At 47.9% G+C, this 20,019-nt stretch overlaps 1 protein-coding gene and 1 long non-coding RNA gene across 2 annotated transcripts in view; both read left to right on the top strand.

Moving 5' to 3' along the window:
- LOC119460871 (alpha-L-iduronidase) overlaps positions 1–20,019 on the top strand; it is a 284,651-nt gene that overhangs the window by 166,365 nt on the left and 98,267 nt on the right. The gene's annotated exons all lie outside the window — the stretch shown is intronic.
- LOC125945221 (uncharacterized) overlaps positions 1–20,019 on the top strand; it is a 185,921-nt gene that overhangs the window by 104,053 nt on the left and 61,849 nt on the right. Inside the window, exon 2 of the long non-coding RNA XR_007466704.1 lies at positions 16,082–16,597. This is a non-coding gene — a long non-coding RNA (uncharacterized LOC125945221). The remainder of the gene's footprint in view (positions 1–16,081; positions 16,598–20,019) is intronic.

Genomic DNA, 20,019 nt, shown 5'->3' with positions numbered 1-20,019 from the left:
GTGGCTGTCATAGTTCTTCCCGTACAGTAAAGGCACTTCCTACGCCGTTCTTTATACATCCTTGTAACGCCCAGAAACGCTGCATAAGTAATTTACTGAAAAACCAATAATTATTCCCAACACTCTGAACAGTGTTTACTCATCACCAATTAAACCTATTCCATATTTCCACGAAATTTTCACGAAAATGCATGAAAATAGGAAGATAAGGAGGGTTACTTGCAAAGCTCATAATTAAACGAGAAACGTTTCGCCGGCTTTAAACTTAGCATGCAACCCATTTTCAATAAATGTAAACTAAATGTGACGTAGTGTTTATGGACGCTGTGAAGCATAGCGGATAACGGCCGTATTACGCTTTCAAAGTTACCGAAGGAATATTGTTGACAAAGGCTGTATTTTATACAGAGAAAAGTAAGTGCACATGCACTTTAGTCATTAAGTTGTCCTAAATGATTTTTTTTAAATTTCGTGTTGGTGGCAGCTATATACGGTTCGTCTAGGAAAGCGGGGGAAATTCAGCGCCATTGATAACAATTGATAATGCTTCGGAGCGCTGGATTACATAAGTTTACTGCAATGACCGTATTTATTCCAGAGATCTGATGGTCGCCTACACATCACCCATTGCCTGCCTCTTATCTCCAGAAAATGTACACAGCCTGCCGTGTTAGTTCGCCGAAGGCTCTGGGAAACCTGCTGTAAACCTCGTATAACGCATGAAAGTTCGCCGAGAACAGGTATTCCGGTTAATATTTGCAACAATTCTGTTATATCAAAAACAAGTTTATCCACATCTGAGCATCAGCATCACCCCACTTTCCAACGAATATGAGCACAGTGTCACGTACAGTTCCCCTTGGACAAAAAAATATTGCGGATAGCGGCCGTAGAACACTTCCAAGGACTTCATTAAAGAACGTTTTGCAAAACCCATCATCAACTGGTCTTCTTAAAGTTCCGCCCACGAAGCTTTCATAAGAATACCCCCTAACCTCAAAATGTCCAATTTGTGGCCCGTTGAGTTCTTTCATGATATTAGGGAAACCTCTAAGGAATTTCGTAATATATGCTTGTTGAGCTTTACAAAGCTCCTGTAAGAAATTTGCTGCAAAGGCTGTTTATAAACTGTGCCAGTTCGATATTTCCCTACAGATCACCCATAACATGGCCTCGATTTACTCGATTTACTCATTGCTTCCGCTTTTGGTTTCTCACACAAGGCAGTGTGAGAAATTTATAAGCATTTCATATAATGCCTCTAAGCCTGCTTTTAACTAACTAACATACTTCCCAATTTGACTGCAAAGCATCCCTAATATGCACCCGTTTCCCTTAATTATAAACTCGCCGAATGACTACGAGTAAGTTTTTCATGAGAATGTGAGATCAAGCATATAATGTTATCGAGCGGTTATAGTTGCTCTAAGACTTTGCTGCGATATTGTCGCATTTCTTCTTAGTGCCGCCGCTAATCATTATTCCTTAGTTACATAAGCAGACAATTATTTTAGATATAGTCTCATTACGGTGTTGTTCCATTGGTACCGTAGACAATTTTCAGGCGTGTTTCTGAAGCGCGCACCTATTCATCCTGTTTATGTTGATGGTGATCATACTATGATGATGATGAGCCTTCAAAGCGTTGCACGTACCCACTATGAGGGATGCGCATATAATCGGGTAAATCTATGCGCAGATTATTGCTTTGAGTTATGTCTGCGTACAAACAAAAATAAAGAAGCCTTCTGTTCCAAAGGCTCTTCAGTGCGCGCAAATGATCGAGCGGCGGTGTTGGCCATGGCAGACAAGAATGATGGTTTCATCCATACGTCAGGGCGTTGTGGTTACTGCGAGTAACGCGTTCAGCATGAAAAGTCATCCCCTAGACCGGCGCGTGAATTTATATTGTTCTTTTATTGCGTCGATAAGGTGAAATAAAGTACTATAAGAAAGTTTAAACGTGGCCAGTAGACTAATACACCAACAGTCCTCGTGGGAACTTGCTAATAAACCGACGAAGTGTTTCACGATGAAGACTTCTCAATACGTTGCGACGTCAATTTATGCGGAATCTTCATGCCTTCTCGACCGCACCTTGTCCAAGCACAGGCTGTCGCAGCCGCTGCAGGAGCCTCCACATATGGAAACCCAACCGTCGTGGTGCCCACGCAACGAAAGACGGCACGACGAAATCCTCGAGCTACAGCACAATGAGCGGTTGGGCAACTACTTCCCACCCGACAGGGGGCGCCGGTGTGTTTCCTCTGGTTGCGTTGGAGCCCACACGGAGTCTTCCCCCTGTCGTCTTCCTGCGCTTCTCCGATGAATGACTACGTGACTACATTCACGATGTCGTGTTCTTCCTGGTTGACGTCCTCTGCCTACGGCTGCGTTGCTGCATTCAACCTTTCCTCTTCTTCCTGGTTGACGTCTGCTGCGTATGGCTGCGTTACAACATTCAACCTCTCCTCTTATTCCTGGTTGACGTCTGCTGCATATGGCTGAGTTACTGCGTTCCGCCTTTTACCGTCATGCTGCTCCGCGTATTCTGCCACCCTGCCATGGAAAAGCTCGAGGCTGTGCATTATGAGCGACGGCGCAATTAGTTGGAATGCAGCCAGGACGCTCTTGCAGAGGCCTCTATGGCTGGTTGCTTGAAGGCGGTGGATGGAAAGATGGTTCCGTTGAAGCCCGCTGGTTGAGCAGGTCCAATTCCAGGGCCAGCAGCAGATGTTTGCCCAGCTGGCCGAACTGCTGGGCCAGAAGTGCAATCACTGGGAGGGCCTGAACAGTGTCGCCATTGCTCACCTGCGCACTCTCTATGTCATCCTGGAGGAGCGCAAATGCTGCAGCACGGACCAGCGCGACGCCCAAGCAAGTGTCGCTCAGGCTGGAGGATCTGATGTCAGCAGCAGGAAATGCAAGAGGTGCAGGTGTGCTGCAGCAACACAGTCGCGCTGGCGGCTTGGAGTGCATTGATTTCCGAGGTGGTCTTGGCTCAAACGGAGGTGAGCTGCTCAGCAACGCCACGAATCGATGAGCGTTCGCGTTGCATGAAAGGCGACCGTGCGTCGGAGGCAGCGAACGGCAAACAGTCACGTCAATTCGGCATGTGGACGTGGTGAAGCTTACATAAAGCTTCGGGTTGATGTAAGTCGCGGCGAGCCAAGCCGAGCGCACACGCTGTTGTAAGGCCGCAGCAACTCGCCGGATGGTTGGGTGCGCTCCAAAAGCTGCAGTGCGTCCAGGATGTTTTTCGTTGCTTCAGTTTTTTGGCGATGCGGTGAGCGTTCAGGTTGTCGCGGAAGCCGCCGCTCGTTTGGCTTGAGAAGCAGGATCCGCAGCTGCAGCAGCTGGTCGCCCTCACGTGAAGCGCCCTCGATGAATGCGGGGAACTGGATTCCCGTAGCTAGTTGCGCTGCGTATACTCGACGTTGAGGCACTAACGGGGGTGTTTTTCGTTGCCGAGAACGCCGAGGTGGCTTTCGGTGGCTCCCCAGAGGTAGTTGCGGGGTAGGACTCAGCGCAGAAGCTCCGGGTTCTCCCAGTTTTACATGAAGACGCGTCGGACGTCCTCGTTCCTCGTGTATCTGGGCAGCAGCTCCGGTAACGCCGGTACGTCTTTCCATTGGGCGATGTTCAGGCGTTGCGGATCCTCTGGCCATGGCCATCTTGGTTTTCTTCTGTAGTGTTGACGTGCGACCCCAGACAAACAGGGAGAACTTCTTGTCCGTCTCGAACGATTGCTGCCGCTTCAAAAGGGCGATTCGATGAACGAGCTATCAACTGCGCGAGGACACGTGGGAGCACTTCTTTCTCATCGTGCCACGCCGCGTGTTCGGCTGCGAAGACGTAAAGAAGAAGAAGGGGCTTCGCAAACTTATTACGCTGTCTTTTGTAGGATTTCCTTGTAGAACGTTTCAATTGTGTAATTGTTTCTCGAAGACTAATAAAACTTTTGTAATAACAAATGATGAAAAAAAAAGAAAGGAACAAATAAAAACGCAAACAACCTAACGAACAATAATGACCATAGGGAATCTCTGACGTGACCCTATGGACATGGGGCAGCGTCATCATCGACGGTGCTGGTCCGACGCTGTGCGCTCAGACGTTTATCTGGGTGCAACAGACATAAGCCATAAGCCAAGACAGACATAAGGAACAGTAAAAAAAAAAGAAAAAAAGACAAAAAAGAGACAAAAAGGCACAAAGCCGTGGCCCAATTTATTAGATTGGCGCCTCACTTCGAGTGCTTTTAGCAACTCATAGTATGTGACCAAATTGCGGGTATTAAAGCATGTGGTAATGAGCTAGCTATCGCTGTTACTGCTGCACTCGTCGCGAGAATCTGCAAGTTGTGTTATTCTCGCGTGAGCTGTTTAGTGTAGTAGGAGTCTTTTTTTTTTTTTTGGCATGCGCTGTTTCACTTACTTGGTGAATGAGATTCACGTGGCTAAGTGATGGTTTAAGAGACAATTTTGGATAATTGTGATAGTGCGTTCGTACACCTTACCTGCTTTAGAGTTCTTGTCTGAAGGAACAAATCTTATATGGTGTGCTGATATGACATGACACTGTTCTAGAATACATACTGCAGTCTTTCTTTTATACTGCTTACGCTATCACTGTCACAATGTTACAAACATGTATTTGTTAGGCAAAGTATCGCGTTTGTGTTTGTTTATTTGTTGTGGTGGTCATTGCATTGTATTTTCAACATTAATTGATTCATGTCCTATTTACGCTTGTAAGGTGTTTACATATTTTACGGTATGTGCAAACCTGTTGTACCCACCCTGATACAGCCAAGACGGCCAACAGTATTTGAAAATAAATCAATAAAAAAATAAAAAAATATGGCAGGCGAAGTTGAGATAATGCTTGGTGAAGTGGAGATGATGTGACATGTGAAGGATAGTGATTGCTTAGACTGTGTTTGCGCCCCACTACATTATGCGGATAGTGTCAAGTACCTTGGATTCTACTTTGAGACTCACTTGTCTTGGAATATTCAAATGGCTTGAATTTGTGCGCGATTACGTAATGTTGCCTTTGTCCTTTACCGTATATGGAGTTATGCACCTACCAAGATTAAAAAAAATGATAGTGCATGCTTTAGGTTACTCGCATGTGAGGTACGGCATTTGCTCTTTTTTTTAATTGCAGTGGATTTTGGAAACATAAAATTGACGCCCTATTAAAAGGCATACTAAAAGTGTTGCGTACAACCAAACCACGGGTACCTTATTTCGTGATTTAGAAATGCCTGAGCTTGAGTCTTTGTTTCGTTCGACAATTGTGATGCGTTATTTCTGGAGCAATGATTTTCGAGAACATGTCCATGTCCAGATGGGGCACATGTCCATATGGGGCACAATTGTGAGACGGATGGGGCACATCCGCACCAGCATGCGGCAGTTACGCCAGTCGCGTTAAGCCTTATCCCCGGCCGTGTCACCGCGATGCTACTACTACACACTTGCCGAAGAGGATGGGATGTTTCCTGGCCTGTTCAAGGGTGTGCCACCTCGCGGCTGCAAGCTTGTTCGAAAAGTATCGCAGCGCCAGATGTCTTGCGAGTGTCTGCCGGCACTTCGCTGCTTGTGCAGGTTTCATCAGCCTCTCTTCCTTCTTTGAGAGTATAATTATGAGCAGAACTATCTTCATTATCAGTAGCAGTAGCAGTGAAGGTCCGTAACATCGGTCATATGAAGTAGGGGTGCGTCACCGTCTTCAGTAGTAACGTTTCTTTTATTTGCGTCAATGCATTCTTGCGGCTCCACAGGTACCTTCGGTGGGCCGCAAAAGGTTATGATGCTTGAGTGCTCGGTAGTTTGTTGAGCCTCACTCACCATGGGCTCAGCAAGATAAATACCTGGAGAACTTGAGCCGAAATATTTGTCGTCATCGGCTTCTTCGAGGTAAGTTAGTTTCTTTGAAGCCTTTGAATGCGAGGAAGCTTCCTGGTGCTGCTGCTGCATCAATTATGCCTCAGCATCACTCTCCTCACCGGGAAGTCCTAGGAACGTGTCACATGTGGGCTTCTTCAGACTCGTTCCCCTCCTCAGTTGCTTGTTGGACATCCTTCCGACGCTTCTGATGACGGGTGAGCTGATCATTCTGGCTATATCCAGAAGGGACGGCGAGTGTTAGGCTGTGGTCTTACTCGCCTCGTCGTCATTAGCTTCCGACTCGCTCTCCGGAACAAAGCCGTAGGAAGGTGGTGGAGTCTCGTCGGTTTTAGTTTTTGGCGATAGCGGCGGTGTCTTGTCGACGATGTTGCCCTTTTCCGCCATTTTGCCCTTGGCCGACTCTCTCCTGTAATTCAGAAAAGCATGCACTTTCGGGGGTGGAGGGTCGTGCATCTGGGTTGGAGCGCACCACTGCTCGTCGTACTCGTCGCCGGCATCGCTGTTGCACCATGGCTTGGACGCTTTCCATAGGACGAAGCTGACCTCGGACGGATCGGACAGGAGACACCGGTGTATTTCTTCCGGGCGCGTGGGAGCACACATGCACTTTTTTGCGGCGTCTTCCTCAACTTCGTCGTTGAAGGACTGCGTGATTGCATTCAGCCTGTCCTGTTCATCCTCGTTGACGTCTCCTGCATACGGCGGTGTTACTGCATTCGATCTTTTACCGTAATATTGCTCCGCGTGTTCTGCCATCTTGCCAAAGAAAAGCTCCGGGCTCTGCATAATGAGCGGCGGCGAAAGTTCGAGTGCGGCCAGGACGTCGTTGCAGAGACCTCGGTGGCAGGCTCTTTGGAGGAGGTGGATGCAGTGACTGTTCCGTTGAAGCCACTGGTTGAGCAGGTTGATGTACACGGCCAGCCGCAGATGTTGTCCCAGTGCGCCTATCTCCTGATTAAGGAGAGCAACTCCTGGGAGGGTGTCAACAGTTCCGCGATCCTGCACTTTCGCAGCTACTGCGTCATCCTTGAGGTTCGCAACTGGTCTAGCATGGACCATGGTGATTTCTAAGCAGCTCTTGTCTAAAAGGCAACAGGCGCCGGTGACAGCAGCAGGAAAGGGAGAAGGTTGAGGTGCTCTGCAGGAAAGCAGCCGGTGCCACAGCTTGCTGTGGGATGACCTTTCAGGTGGCCTTGACGTAAGCGGAGGTGAACTGCACAGCATGTCTATGAATCCTGAGGTGTTGGCACTCAACGAAAGACTACCGTGCGTCGGTGGTAGCGAACGGCAACCAGTCATGTCATTTCGGCATTTGGGCGCAGAGAAGCTCACAAAAAGCTGCGGGTTGATGCAACTAGCTGAGGACCAAGTCGCGCACACGGCCCGTTGTAAGGGCCGCAGGAGAGCTTGGCCCCATGGCATGGTGCGTTCCGACAGCTTCGGAGCATCAAACATGCTGGTCTGTGTGTGAGCACGTTGGTGATGCACTGACACAGATCGTCGTTGCTGCCGAGGAAGGCGCCGCTCACGGGTCGAGAGAAGCAGAATCCAAAGCTGCTGCTTGTGGTTGCCGTCACTAGACGCGGCCTCGACGAAGGAAGCGAACAGGATTCCTGTAGCTAAATCACCTGCGTCAGAGCGTTGGTCATGCGCTAACGCACGTTGTTTTTGTTGCCGAGAAAAGTGCAACACAGACACCTCTGGTAGCAGGATGGACCGATGCAGCTGCTCGTCGCGGTGTATGGCAGTGACTTCGTCGAACACAGTAAACAGGATTCCCATTGGAAGTTGCGCTGCGTAAGTACGATGACAATGCGCTGACGGGGATCGTCTTCGATTCCGAGAACGCCGATATAGTCCTCGGTGGCTCTGGATGGGGAGATGTATAGTTATAGGACCCAGCGGCGAAGCTCCAGGGTCTCGCGGCTTGTCACGAAGAGGCGTCTGACGTTCTCGTTTCCCCTGTTCCTGGGCAGCGGCTGCGGTAACGCCGACGCGTCTCGCCATTCGGCGATGTTCACGCGCTGGGGATCCTCTGGCCGTCGGGATGTTGCCTTCTGTCGGTTTTGATCGCGTGCGACCCCAGTGACTCAGGGTGACCTTCTTGTGCGAATAGAACTGAAGCTGCTTCTGGAAAATGGCGATCCAATGAACGAACAATAACTGCAAGAGGATGCGCGGAAGCACTTCTTTCTCATTGTGCATCGCTTCGTGCTCGGCTCTCAAGAAGTAAACAAAAAGACGACGGCTCTCTCCACTGCGGCTTCCGTCGTAACTCACTACGGAGTTTTGGGACGTAAGACCCCACAATTAATTTTATGCGTGCATTGTTGCTGTGCGAAACAATTCATGTGCCAAGCGTCACAAAGAGCTGCCTTGCTCGAGGGAAGAAGGCAAAGGTGTTATTCGGTCTTTATAGGCATGCGGTCGAAGCCAATCGGGCGGCTGCGGTCCTGGGGAACTGTTTCCCAACCAGCAGCTTCTGCTCGTCGAGGCACAAGGCGTCGACAGGCCTAATCACAGGGAGTTAGACAAATAAAGCTTCTCTATAAAATCATTATATACCCTTGAAGACGGATATTTATTGCAATATTGACAGTTATTTCACTGCGTAATTCTGTAGAGAACAAAGCCGGTCGCCGGCACATTTGTAGTTTTTGTAGGGTTAGTAAAAATGGCTATAAAATGTTTGTTTGGCTTCAAAGCCATTCTGTTATTCACACGGTGCATGAAAACATCCGAAGATGATAACCTCATCCTCATTGGGGCGCTTTGGGATACCTACTCTATTTATGGCTCTGTCATTAGAAAAAAATTAAGTTAAATAATGAGGTTTTACATGCCAAAACCACGATCTGATCATTAAGCACGCCGTAGTGGGAGACTCCGGAATTTTGGACCACGTGGGGCTCTTTAACGTGCACATAAATCTAAGTACACGAGTGTTTTATCCTTTCACCCCCGTCGAAATGCGGCCGCCGTGGCCGGGATTCGATCCCGCGACATCGTGCTCAGCAGCCCAACACCATAGCCATTGAGTAACCACGGCGGGTTGTAATTAGAAAGAAAATATTTGCCGGATTTCATTTTGTTTCGCCACCCGCTGCGTTAGCTTTATGGCGCTGCGCTGGTACGTAAGGTCTAGTAGGGGTTTGATTCTGGGCCGCGGCTGTCACAGTTCGGTGGGGGCGAAGTGCAAGAACGCTCGTCGACTTAGATTTAGCTGCGCGGCGAACAAACAACCTGTGGTCAAAATTAATCCGGAATCACTAACTACGGCGTGTCTCATAAACAGACCGTAGTCTTGGCACGTAAGATCATAGATGTTAATTAAAAAGTTAATTCTCGTCACCTAATGAAACGACTCTTCTAGATACTTTGCCACTACGGCTGTTCTATTCCTACCATAGACGCTCCTTGCGTGTTTCCTAACCATACACCGATTCCATGTGCGTCACATTTTTCTATTGTCATTTTTCTTTTCCTATACCTTATTGTGCGCAAGTGATCGATTGGCGGTGGCTCTCATACCAGACAACAACGATGACGTAAGCGATAAGTTAAGGCGTCGTGGTTACTGAGAGTCACGCGGTCAGCGTAAAATGATATCTCCGGGCCTTCAGCGTCAAATCTGATTTCTTTTATTGTGTCAAATAAACGTAATGAATGTCTATTTTGAAGGTGCTATGCAACGATTGCGCTTACGTAGCAATGAAATGTGTGGGCCAATCCTAAACAATATAGAAAATGTTTATGATCAAGATGAGTGCTTAGGCATAACACGGTGTCATGAAGGAATGCGCAATGCCTGAGGCCACCACTGCGTCGACTAATCTAACCGCAGGCCTGTCCCGGTCACTCCACCAGCCTCCGCAGCAGGAAATCATGCCACACAAAAAATACCGTGACTATCCGTTGCACTCAAACAGCACCATCTTGAGAATCAGAATCCACACTACCAGCTGCAGGTCGCTGTTGGATGCAGAGTATTCAGCACCCGTTGTGTCGCCTTGAGCAGACATGGGTACACCCAACGACGGCGGCAGGACGGAGCACTACGTTGACGCAGCGCAGAAAATATACAGAGTGCGCGCAAAGATCATCAGCCACATTTGGGACTAAGAAACCGTCGTCCGCTCCTGCCTGGTCAACAAGAATAGAAAGCAGCAGGTTGCCAAGACTACTAAGCTGCTGCAGGACTACAGCGCCGGCACCATAAAAAATACAGAGAAACTGGACCGTTGCAAGCAGCCAGGCGCCTTGGAGGTGGTGGCTGCAGAGATAGTTCCGTTGAATCTCAATGAACAAGCTGAGACCCCAAGCCAGCACTATATGTTCGCCCAATTGGCCGGGCTCCTGGGCCACAAGTGTAACCAGTGGGAGGGCCTCAACAGCGTCGGCATTGGTCACCTGCGCCGCCTCTACGCTACGAATGCTGGTGCGTTCGCCCGCATCGTCAGGCGACTGAGCTTCGTCGGCAGCGAACGGCAACCAGGGACGTCCTTTTGGCATCCGGGCGCAAAGAAGCTCCAAAAAAGCTGCGGATTGCTCGAAGTCGCTGCAGATCAAGCCCGGTAGACGCCTTGTCGTAAATGCGGCAGAGGTTGGACAGTTAGAGTGGAGCTGAGGAGTGTGAAGTATGCTGGTCCGGGCTACAGCACGCTTGTGATACGCTGGCGAGGCGGTTCTTGTTCTCGAGGAAGGCGCCGCTCAGCCGACTTGAGAAGCATGATCCACATCGGCAACTGTCGGTCGCCGTCACTGGCACTGGACTCGAAGATCGTGGCGAATTTTCCCATAGCTCCTTGCGCTGCGTCAACACGTTTGTGATGCGCTGACGGAGACCGTCTCCGCTGCTGAGAGCGCCGAAGTAGTCCTCGGTGGGTCTGGACGAGTGAATGTCTATTAAGACCCTGCGCAGACGCTCCAGGGAATCCTGGCTTGCTCCGAAGAGGCGTCGAACGTTCTCGTTCTTCGTGCATCTGTGGAGCGGCTTTGACAACACCGAGACAGCTTGCTATTCGGTGATGTTCAGGCGCTGTGGATCCTCTGGCCATCGCGAGGTTGACTTCTGCCGCTATTGATCGCGTGCAACCTCAGTGAATCAGGGTGACCTTCTTGATCGACTTGAACTGTTGCTGGTGCTGGAAAATGGCGATAAAATGAACGAGCATCCACTGCACGATGACGGCCGGGAAAATTTCTTTCTCATCGCGTAACGCCTGGTGCTTGGTTTGGTTTTGGTTTGGTGCCTATAGAAATAGCACAGCCCACTACGGGGAATTGACCATGAATCGGGCGGCAGTGGCAAGAAAAATGATGGATACTCTAATGGGATTTTCTTACTTAAGATTGAGACAATAAATGAATTCTAATCGTTAGTATTAATTTTCATGCTATAGCATCTTAAAATTTCAAGCAAATATTTTTGTTGTCTTGGCTGTGAAGAAGTAAACAAAAAGAAGAAGCTTCGTAAGTATGGTAAGAAAGCTGCATAACTTTTTCAGTTTCTTGATGATGTTAGTTTCTTTTAAGACTAACAAAATTTTTGTACCATCATATGATTAGAATGAAAGGAATAACCGAACATGCTATAGCAAGCTAACAAACAAAGATATTATGTGGCATCTATGACGTAATTCTATCCGAACCTGTGCTGACACCAACATGTGCTGGCGAAACGCTTTGTCAATGCACGACACTTTGTAGTCACAAACCGTTGTGGAGCCTGGATGTTGCGGTGTGCTTTAGTGTGCGCTAGATAATACTCGCGCCCCACCTTTTTATATTTATTTATTTATTTTTAAACTGTTGATGAGCTTGGGTATCAGTCTATCCTGTGAAAACAAAGTCATTATTACGCGTTGTCTTTCTGTGCATTCAACTTGGTCTCTGCCTCTCCTATACTTGAGGCCTCAAGGCGTGCGTGCTATGCAGGTCGACCAGTGTCACAAAGTAATGTTGTAGGGCCACTAAAACGAAAATCGTTGGCGCTGCACGTAGAAAAAAAAAAAGACGACGAAGAGGAACACTCCAACGACGAACGACCACGAAGAGACGCGAATGACGCCCGTACAATGACGGCGGCCAAACCACCACAACGTGACGTTAACAACGCCACGGACGACGTTGACGGCAAGACAATGATAACACCGACTGCAGCTTTACGGAATAGATGTCTCCAACCCGAGATGCGATCCACACTGGAGAGAAGTACAGACCTCTCTGGCTACTTCTTGCTTGTTCAAGGATTCATGATGGTTGACGCCTCCAACAAGATGATGATGCCTGCAACGGACGACGAAAAGATTGCATGAGGTATTACTCTTAAAGGGAAACTGAGACATCCAGCCAAATGTAGCAATTGCTACAATGAAAACCCAACCGGGTTCCTCGAAAGAAAGCCTCGCTTTTGAAGAAAAATTCGTTCTGGTCTTGGAAGATGTCGCTTGGAGAAAGATGTAGGTATCGTTGTGACGCCAACATTGATACTGTGTGAAGTGAAATTAGCACTGAAGTGGTTGAGAATGACGTCATACACTTTTGCTCAACCAATCAATCAGCGCTCACTTGATGGCGATATTGTCGCCGAGGCGATATTATCGCCGAAGGGAGTCGTTTCAGAATACGTCGCTTGATTCACACGTATAAAAAAGTTTCCCCGTATTTCCCGTATGAAACGATTTGCCCGTAGGAAACATTTAGTTAACAAATGTTTAGCAACGGCCCTACATCACAAACACACCTCTAAGTTCTCCTAAACAAAAGACGTAGTGCCCCCTCCCCCTACGCCAAACCTTATTGCGGTGGCTGTCATGTTTCTGCCAGTACAGTATGTACAAATTATACGCCATTCATTAAACACCCTCGTAGCGCCCAGCAACACTGCATAAGTACTTTACTGAAAACGCCGTTATTAAACGACACACTTTGAACAGCGTTTACTTATCACCCATTAAACCTGGTCCATATTTCCACGAAACGTAAACAAAGTGATTCGTCCGACAAAGGGAAACCTGCTATGAACGCCTTATGATGCGTGAATATATGGAGATAAGGAGAGTTACTTGCAAAACTCATAATTAAACGGGAAACGTTTCGCCCAGCAATAACTTAATATGCAGCCCATTTTCAATAAATGTAAACTTGTTGTACGGTAGAGTTCTTTAGGAACGCAGTGAACCATAGCGGATAGCGGCTGTATACAACGCTTTCAAACAATTCCAGAAGGTATATTATTGACAAAGGCTGTATTTTATGCACAGAAAACTGCGCATGCACTTAAGTCATTGCATTCTTCCCACTTTTTTTTTGTTTATTTTGACCGTATTTATTCTACATATTTGAACTTCGTCTACACTTCACCCATTGCCTGCCTCTTACAACGTGGTTTGTTAGTTTTACCAAGGACTTCGGGGAAGCCTGCTGTAAATCTCGTATAACCCATGAATGTTGGCAGAAAACGGGTATTCTATAAACATTTGCAACAATTTTGGGATACCAAAAACGTTCAACTTTATCCACTAATCAGCACCAGCATCACCCTCATTTCCAAAGAATCGATATCACCCGCGCCGCCCACGCAAGGGAAATTATCCGTGACCGCCTTCTGAACTTCCATTAGAGTCAAAGGCGTTTGTACGACCGGTGATACCGAGACGTGCACTTCCCGCCTGGTTCTTTCATGCTGCTGTTGTCTCCGTCGCGTCAGGTCGGCCTGTCAGAAAAACTGCTGTCTCACTACACAGGCCCATGCCGAGTGCTTCGTGCCGTGACTCCAGTCACCTACGAAATCGCCCCTGACGCCCCATCTGCTTCCCAGTCAAGTGATATTGCGCACATTACACGACTGAAGAAGTATTACCCTCTCAGTGATGACTTTTAGACGCTCCGAGACGTCGTTTCTGCAGCTGTGGGATTATGCCTACACGCCTGTTGTATTTGGTCGTTTCAACGAGGCGCGCGGGCGCAGATACTCGAGCAAAGAGGAGGAATTACGAAATGGGCTCGAGCTGTGAATCCAACTGGTCAGCGCTGCAATCGCTGTTGTAAATATAATCTGTGAATAGTTTCTCGTTTATTTGACTCGTCCTTCGCGTAACAATATGGACACATTGTCGCGTACAGTTCCCCAAGGACTAAAGAATGTTATGGACAATGGCCGTAAAACACTTCTGAGGACTTAAATCAAGAACTTAAATCAAGCCCATCTTTAACTGACTTTCTGGAAATTTAGCCCACACATCCTTCATAAGAATACCCCTTAATTTTAACTTTGGGGCACGCTCAGTTCTTTCAGGCCATTAGGGAAACCTGTCAGGAATTTCGTGAAATAACGTTGCTTCCGCTTTAGGTTCTTCCAGGGCGGTGTGTAAAGTTTTTAAGCATTTCATATAACGCCTCTAAGCATGGAGAAAACGAGGGTTTCACACATTTTACTTAGCCCTTAACTAATCAACACACTTCAGAATTTGACTGCAAAGTACCGCTAATTTGCCCCCGTTTCCCTTAACTGTAAACTCGCCGAATGACTATGTTTTTCATGACAATGTGAGAACATGCATATAACATTATCGAGGGGTTATAGTCGCTCTAAGAGCTTTGCTGCGATATTGTCGCATTTCTTCTTAGTGCCGCCGCTAATCAATATTCGTTAATTACATAAGCAGACAATTATTTTAGATATAGTGTCATTACGGTGTTGTTCCATTGGTACTGTAGACAATTTTCAGGCGTGTTTCTTAAGCGCGCACCTATTCATCCTGTTTATGTTGATGGTGATCATACTCTGATGATGATGAGCCTTCAAGCATGGTACCCACTATGATGAATGCGCATATAATCGGGTAACTCTATGCGCAGCATATTGCTTTGAGTAATATCTGCGTACAAACAAAAATAAAGAAGCCTTCTGTTCCAAAGGCTCTAATATGTGCTCTTCAGTGCGCGCAAATGATCGAGCGGCGGTGTTGGCCATGGCAGACAGGAATGATGGTTTCATCCATACGGCAGGCCGTTGTGCTTACTGCGAGTAACGCGTTCAGCATGAAAAGTCATCCCCTAGACCGGCGCGTGAATTTATTTCGTTTTTTTATTGCGTCGATAAGGTCAAATAAATTACTATAAGAAAGTTTAAACACGGCCACTAGACTAATACACCAGTAGTTCTCGTGGGAACTTGCTAATAAACCGAAGAAGTGTTTCACGACGAAAACTTCTCACTACGTTCCGACGTAAATTTATGCGGAATCTTCATGCCTTCTCGACTTCAACTTGTCCAAGCACAGGCTGTCGCAGCCGCTGCAGGAGCCTCTACTATGCAAACGCAATCGTCGTGGTGCCCACGCAACGAAAGACGGCACGACGAAGTCCTCGAGCTACAGCACAATGAGCGGCGGGCCAACTACTTCCCACCCGACACGGGCACCGGCGTGTTTCCTCTGGTTGCGTTGGAGCCCACACGGAGTCTTCCCCCTGTCGTCTTCCTGCGCTTCGTCAATGAATGACTACGTGACTACATTCAGGATGTCGTGTTCTTCATGGTTGACGCCCGCTGCCTACGGCTGTGTTGCTGCATTCAACCTTTCCTCCTCTTCCTGGTTGACGTCTGCTGCATATGGCTGCGTTACAGCATTCAACCTCTCCTCTTATTCCTGGTTGACGTCTGCTGCATATGGCTGAGTTACTGCGTTCCGCCTTTTACCGTCATGCTGCTCCGCGTATTCTGCCACCCTGCCATGGAAAAGCTCGAGGCTTTGCATTATGAGCGACGGCGCAATTAGTTGGAATGCAGCCAGGACGCTCTTGCAGAGGCCTCTATGGCTGGTTGCTTGAAGGCGGTTGATGGAAAGATGCTTCCCTTGAAGCCCGCTGGTTGAGCAGGTCGAGTCCCAGGGCCAGCTGCAGATGTTTGCCCAGCTGACCGAACTGCTGGGCCAGAAGTGCAATCACTGGGAGGGCCTGAACAGCGTCGCCATTGCTCACCTGCGCACTCTCTACGTCATCCTGGAGGAGCGCAAATGCTGCAGCACGGACCAGCGCGACGCCCAAGCAAGTGTCGCACAGGGAGGAGGATCTGATGTCAGCAGCAGGAAAGGCAAGAGGTGCAGGTGTGCTGCAGCAACACAGTCGCGCTGGCGGCTTGGAGTGCATTGATTTGCGAGGCGGTCTTGGCTCAAACGGAGGTGAGCTGCTCAGCAACGCCACGAATCGATGAGCGTTCGCGTTGCATGAAAGGCAACCGTGCATCGCAGGCAGCGAACGGCAAAGAGTCACGTCAATTCGGCATGTGGACGCGGTGAAGCTTACATCAAGCTTCGGGTTGGTGTAAGTCGCTGCGAACCAAGCCGAGCGCACCGGCTGTTGTAAGGGTCGCAGCAATTCGCTGGATGGTTGGGTGCGTTCCAAAAGCTGCAGTGCGTCCAGGATGTTTTTCGGTGCTTCAGTTCTTTGGTGATGCGGTGAGCGTTCAGGTTGTCGAGGAAGCCGCTGCTCATTTGGCTTGAGAAGCATGATCCACAGATGCAGCATCTGGCCGCCCTCACGTGAACGAGCCTCGATGAATGCGGTGAACCGGATTCCCGTAGCTAGTTGCGCTGCGTGTACTCGACGTTGAGGCGCCAACGGGGATGTTTTTCGTTGCCGAGAACGCCGAGGTAGCCTTTGGTGGCTCTGCACAGGTAGTTTTTGGATAGGACGCAGCGCAGAAGCTCCGGGTTCTCCCAGTTTGACATGAAGACGTGCCGGACGTCTTCGTTCCTCGTGTATCTTGGCAGCGGCTCCGGCAACGGCGGCACGTCTTGCGACTGGGCGATGTTCAGGCGTTGCGGACCCTCTGGCCATGGTAATCTTGGTTTCCGTCTGCAGTGATGGCGGGTGACCCCAGACAAACAGGGAGGGCTTCAAAATGGCGATTCGATGAACGAGCACCAGCTGCGCGAGGACACGCGAGAGCGCTTCTTTATCATCGTGCCACACCGCGTGTTCGGCTGCGAAGACGTAAAGAGGAAGAAGAGGATTCGCAAACTTATTACGCTGTACTTTGTAGGATCTCCTTGTAGAACGTTTCAATTGTGTACTTGTTTCTCGAAGGCGCATAAAACTGTTGCATTGCCAAATGATGAAAAAGACAAAGGAACAAATAGAAACACAAAAAACCTAACGAACAATAATGACCATGTGGAATGTCTGACGTGACCCTATGCACATGGTGCAGCGTCATCATCGACGGTGCTGGTCAGACGCTGTGCGGTCAGACGTTTGCTTGGGTGGAACAGACATAAGCCATAAGCCAAGACAGAAATAAGAAACAGTAAAAAAGAAAAGAAAAGTAAATACAAAAAGGAGAAAAAAGGCCCAAAGCCGTGGCCTAATTTATTAGATTGGCACGTCACGATTAGCAACTCATATTATGCGACCAAATTGCGGGTCCAAAATGGCCCAAAATCGCGTAGTAATGAGCTAGATGTGGCTGTTACTACGGCACTCCTCGCGGGAATCTGCAAGTTCTATTATTGTCGCGTGAGCAGTTTGGTGTAGTAGTAATCTATCGTATATGCACTGCTTAAAATTCAAGTCTCCTTCTTTTTTGGTCATTTATTTTGGACTATCGAGAGAATTCAATTATTTTACACCGTCCCGCAAGCAGTACACAACAATCTGTCTTTTTCAGCTCGATTACGCGTCGATCAACCGGAACGCCATTTCTATTTCCATTAGTGACATTACAGATCGTGCCTAGAAAAAATTTTCTAAGCATATATCATCACCGCGTTGGTAACACGGATGCTGGAAATTGCTCTTGCATTGTTGGAAGCATTTATTGTTGGAAGCATTTATTGTCTTTACGCTTACGTGGCTGACTACGTAATCGTGCTGACCATCAGTTTCTTTTCAAACTCCTTCATGGTATCCTCATGTATACCGAACTCCTCAGTTCTATCATGTTTCGTATTCCGCACAAGATCACCAGATAACATAGAAATTTCCATGTTCCTGCCTGTCATCACCAGCACTCAACCGTCCACGGAATACAGAGTCTCTATAACGGCCACTTTCATGACCTTTATATTTTTGACAACTCTCGGTCTTTGTTCATTTCCGAACCCGCCGTGGTTGCTCTATGGCTACGGTGTTGGGCTGCTGAGCACGATGTCGCGGGATCGAATCCCGGCCACGGCGGCCGCATTTCGATGGGTGCGAAATGCGAAAACACCCGTGTGCTTAGATTTAGGTGCTCGTTAAAGAACCCCAGGTGGTCCAAATTTCCGGAGTCCCCCACTACGGCGTACCTCATAATCAGATCGTGGTTTTGCCACGTAAAACCCCATAATTTAATTTTAAAATTTGTTCATTACCGAGCGTTGCGTTCTTCTGTCATAGTTTCACAAATTGTTCAACTGCCCTTCTCCTCCTTTCTCTTGTGTATTCATTTTGCGCCTTTGTTGTATGTACACTCTTCTTTTCAAGATTATTTTGTTTTACTGATATTCCCCTGCCGTTTTCTTTTTTGTGCATGCGTGTGCCAGCACTCGGACCGCGTGGTTGTTCCTGGGAACAATAAATGATTGATTGATTGAATAATTGATTGATTGATTAGTGTAAGCTGCTATTGTAGCTCTACTATACGAAGCTGTCTCCTCATTAGGTCCTCTTTCGTGAGCGCCAACGAACTATCTTCTTTTGTCTATGCTGTATCCAGTGGCGTGTCCATGGCTCGGTGTTAGCTCCGCTTTTTTTCTTAATTTCCATCAATGACATTTTTTCCGCAATCCAGATGTCTTCATTTCTTGTTTACACTGACGACTTCAAACTATTTCAGGAGACACACAGTATTGAGGATCGCCGCTCTCTGCAGCCCGACCTATGCTCCTCTGAAAGTTGCCAATTAGGCTGACTCTAAATTCATCTCAAACCAGAATTTTGGCTTATTCGCGTAAAGCCCATAATATCGTCTTGCCTTATTCTGTTGATCGTGTGGTGTTAACCCGGGTTGTTTCAATAACTGATCTCGGTGTGTCTTTTCGCAGCACGTTAAACCCTCCATGGTTGTTTAGTGGCTATGGTGTTACGCTGCTAAGCACGAGGTCACGGGATCAAATCCTGGCAACGGGGGCCGCGACATTTGAATAATTGCACTTTTGAGGGTGGCGCCTTCGGACGTTTTCTACGTCACAGTTGAGACCGCTTTGCAATTGACGAGAACGTCTTTTCCTCTCTATCGATTGCAAGGTGTGATTTTTGTCTATGAGGTCACTCAAGCGTGTACAATTCATTGTGTCATTTCCAGCAAAAGATCGCCAGAAAAGCCTAATGAGCTCTATGAGCACATCCGAAAAGATTACCCAGCATCGTCCAGGCGTTTTCGCATACATTCCAAAACTCTTTCTCTGCCATTAAAGATCGGTGCCGTTCTTTTATGCTGAGGCGATAAAGGTAGTTCGCCTAATTAGGAACCCTTTTAGTTACTTTGGCATTATGGCGGTTCTCTATTGCTGCCGTGGAAGCGCTTCACGCGTGTTTTCTAACTGTACAATATTATTCCTGTGCATCACTTTCTTCTTAAATTCTATAGATGTATTGATAGATATATTGTTAAACGGCACGAAAATATGCTCTTTAGTGCGCGCTAGTGATCGAGCTGCGATTGTTTGCATATCGGACAGCAGTGCTCCTACCCACGATAAGCTAATGCGTAGTGCTTAGTGCGGCTTACGCCTTCAGCTCCAAAAAATGAGTAGGACGCGAATTCGATTTCTTTTATCGTGACGAATAGGACAAATGAAGACTACACTAAATCTGCTACGTGGCAATTGTACACTAATTCATAGAATGGTCCATGTGGGATAATGTGTTTAAATAGACGAAATGTTTAGGCTCCTCAAGAAGCCTCGCACAATTCACGGCTTCATGAAGGCATGTGCAACGTCCTAGGCGCACATTGCGTCGACTCGTCCACCAAGAGTTGAGTTCGCTGCACGAGCCTCCACAGCAGAACCCACGTCACGCACAAGAACGCAGTAGATGCACGTCCCACTCTAAGCTTGCCGTCTTCAGAAGTAGTATCCACACTTGCATCTGCTGGTTGCCGTTACTGACACTG

Source organism: Dermacentor silvarum, chromosome 1 (genome assembly GCF_013339745.2).
Source record: "Dermacentor silvarum isolate Dsil-2018 chromosome 1, BIME_Dsil_1.4, whole genome shotgun sequence".
NCBI classification, from domain to species: Eukaryota; Metazoa; Arthropoda; class Arachnida; order Ixodida; family Ixodidae; genus Dermacentor; species Dermacentor silvarum.
The sequence above is the reverse complement of the archived record's forward strand: the minus strand, read 5'-3'. Positions and strand labels throughout refer to the sequence as shown.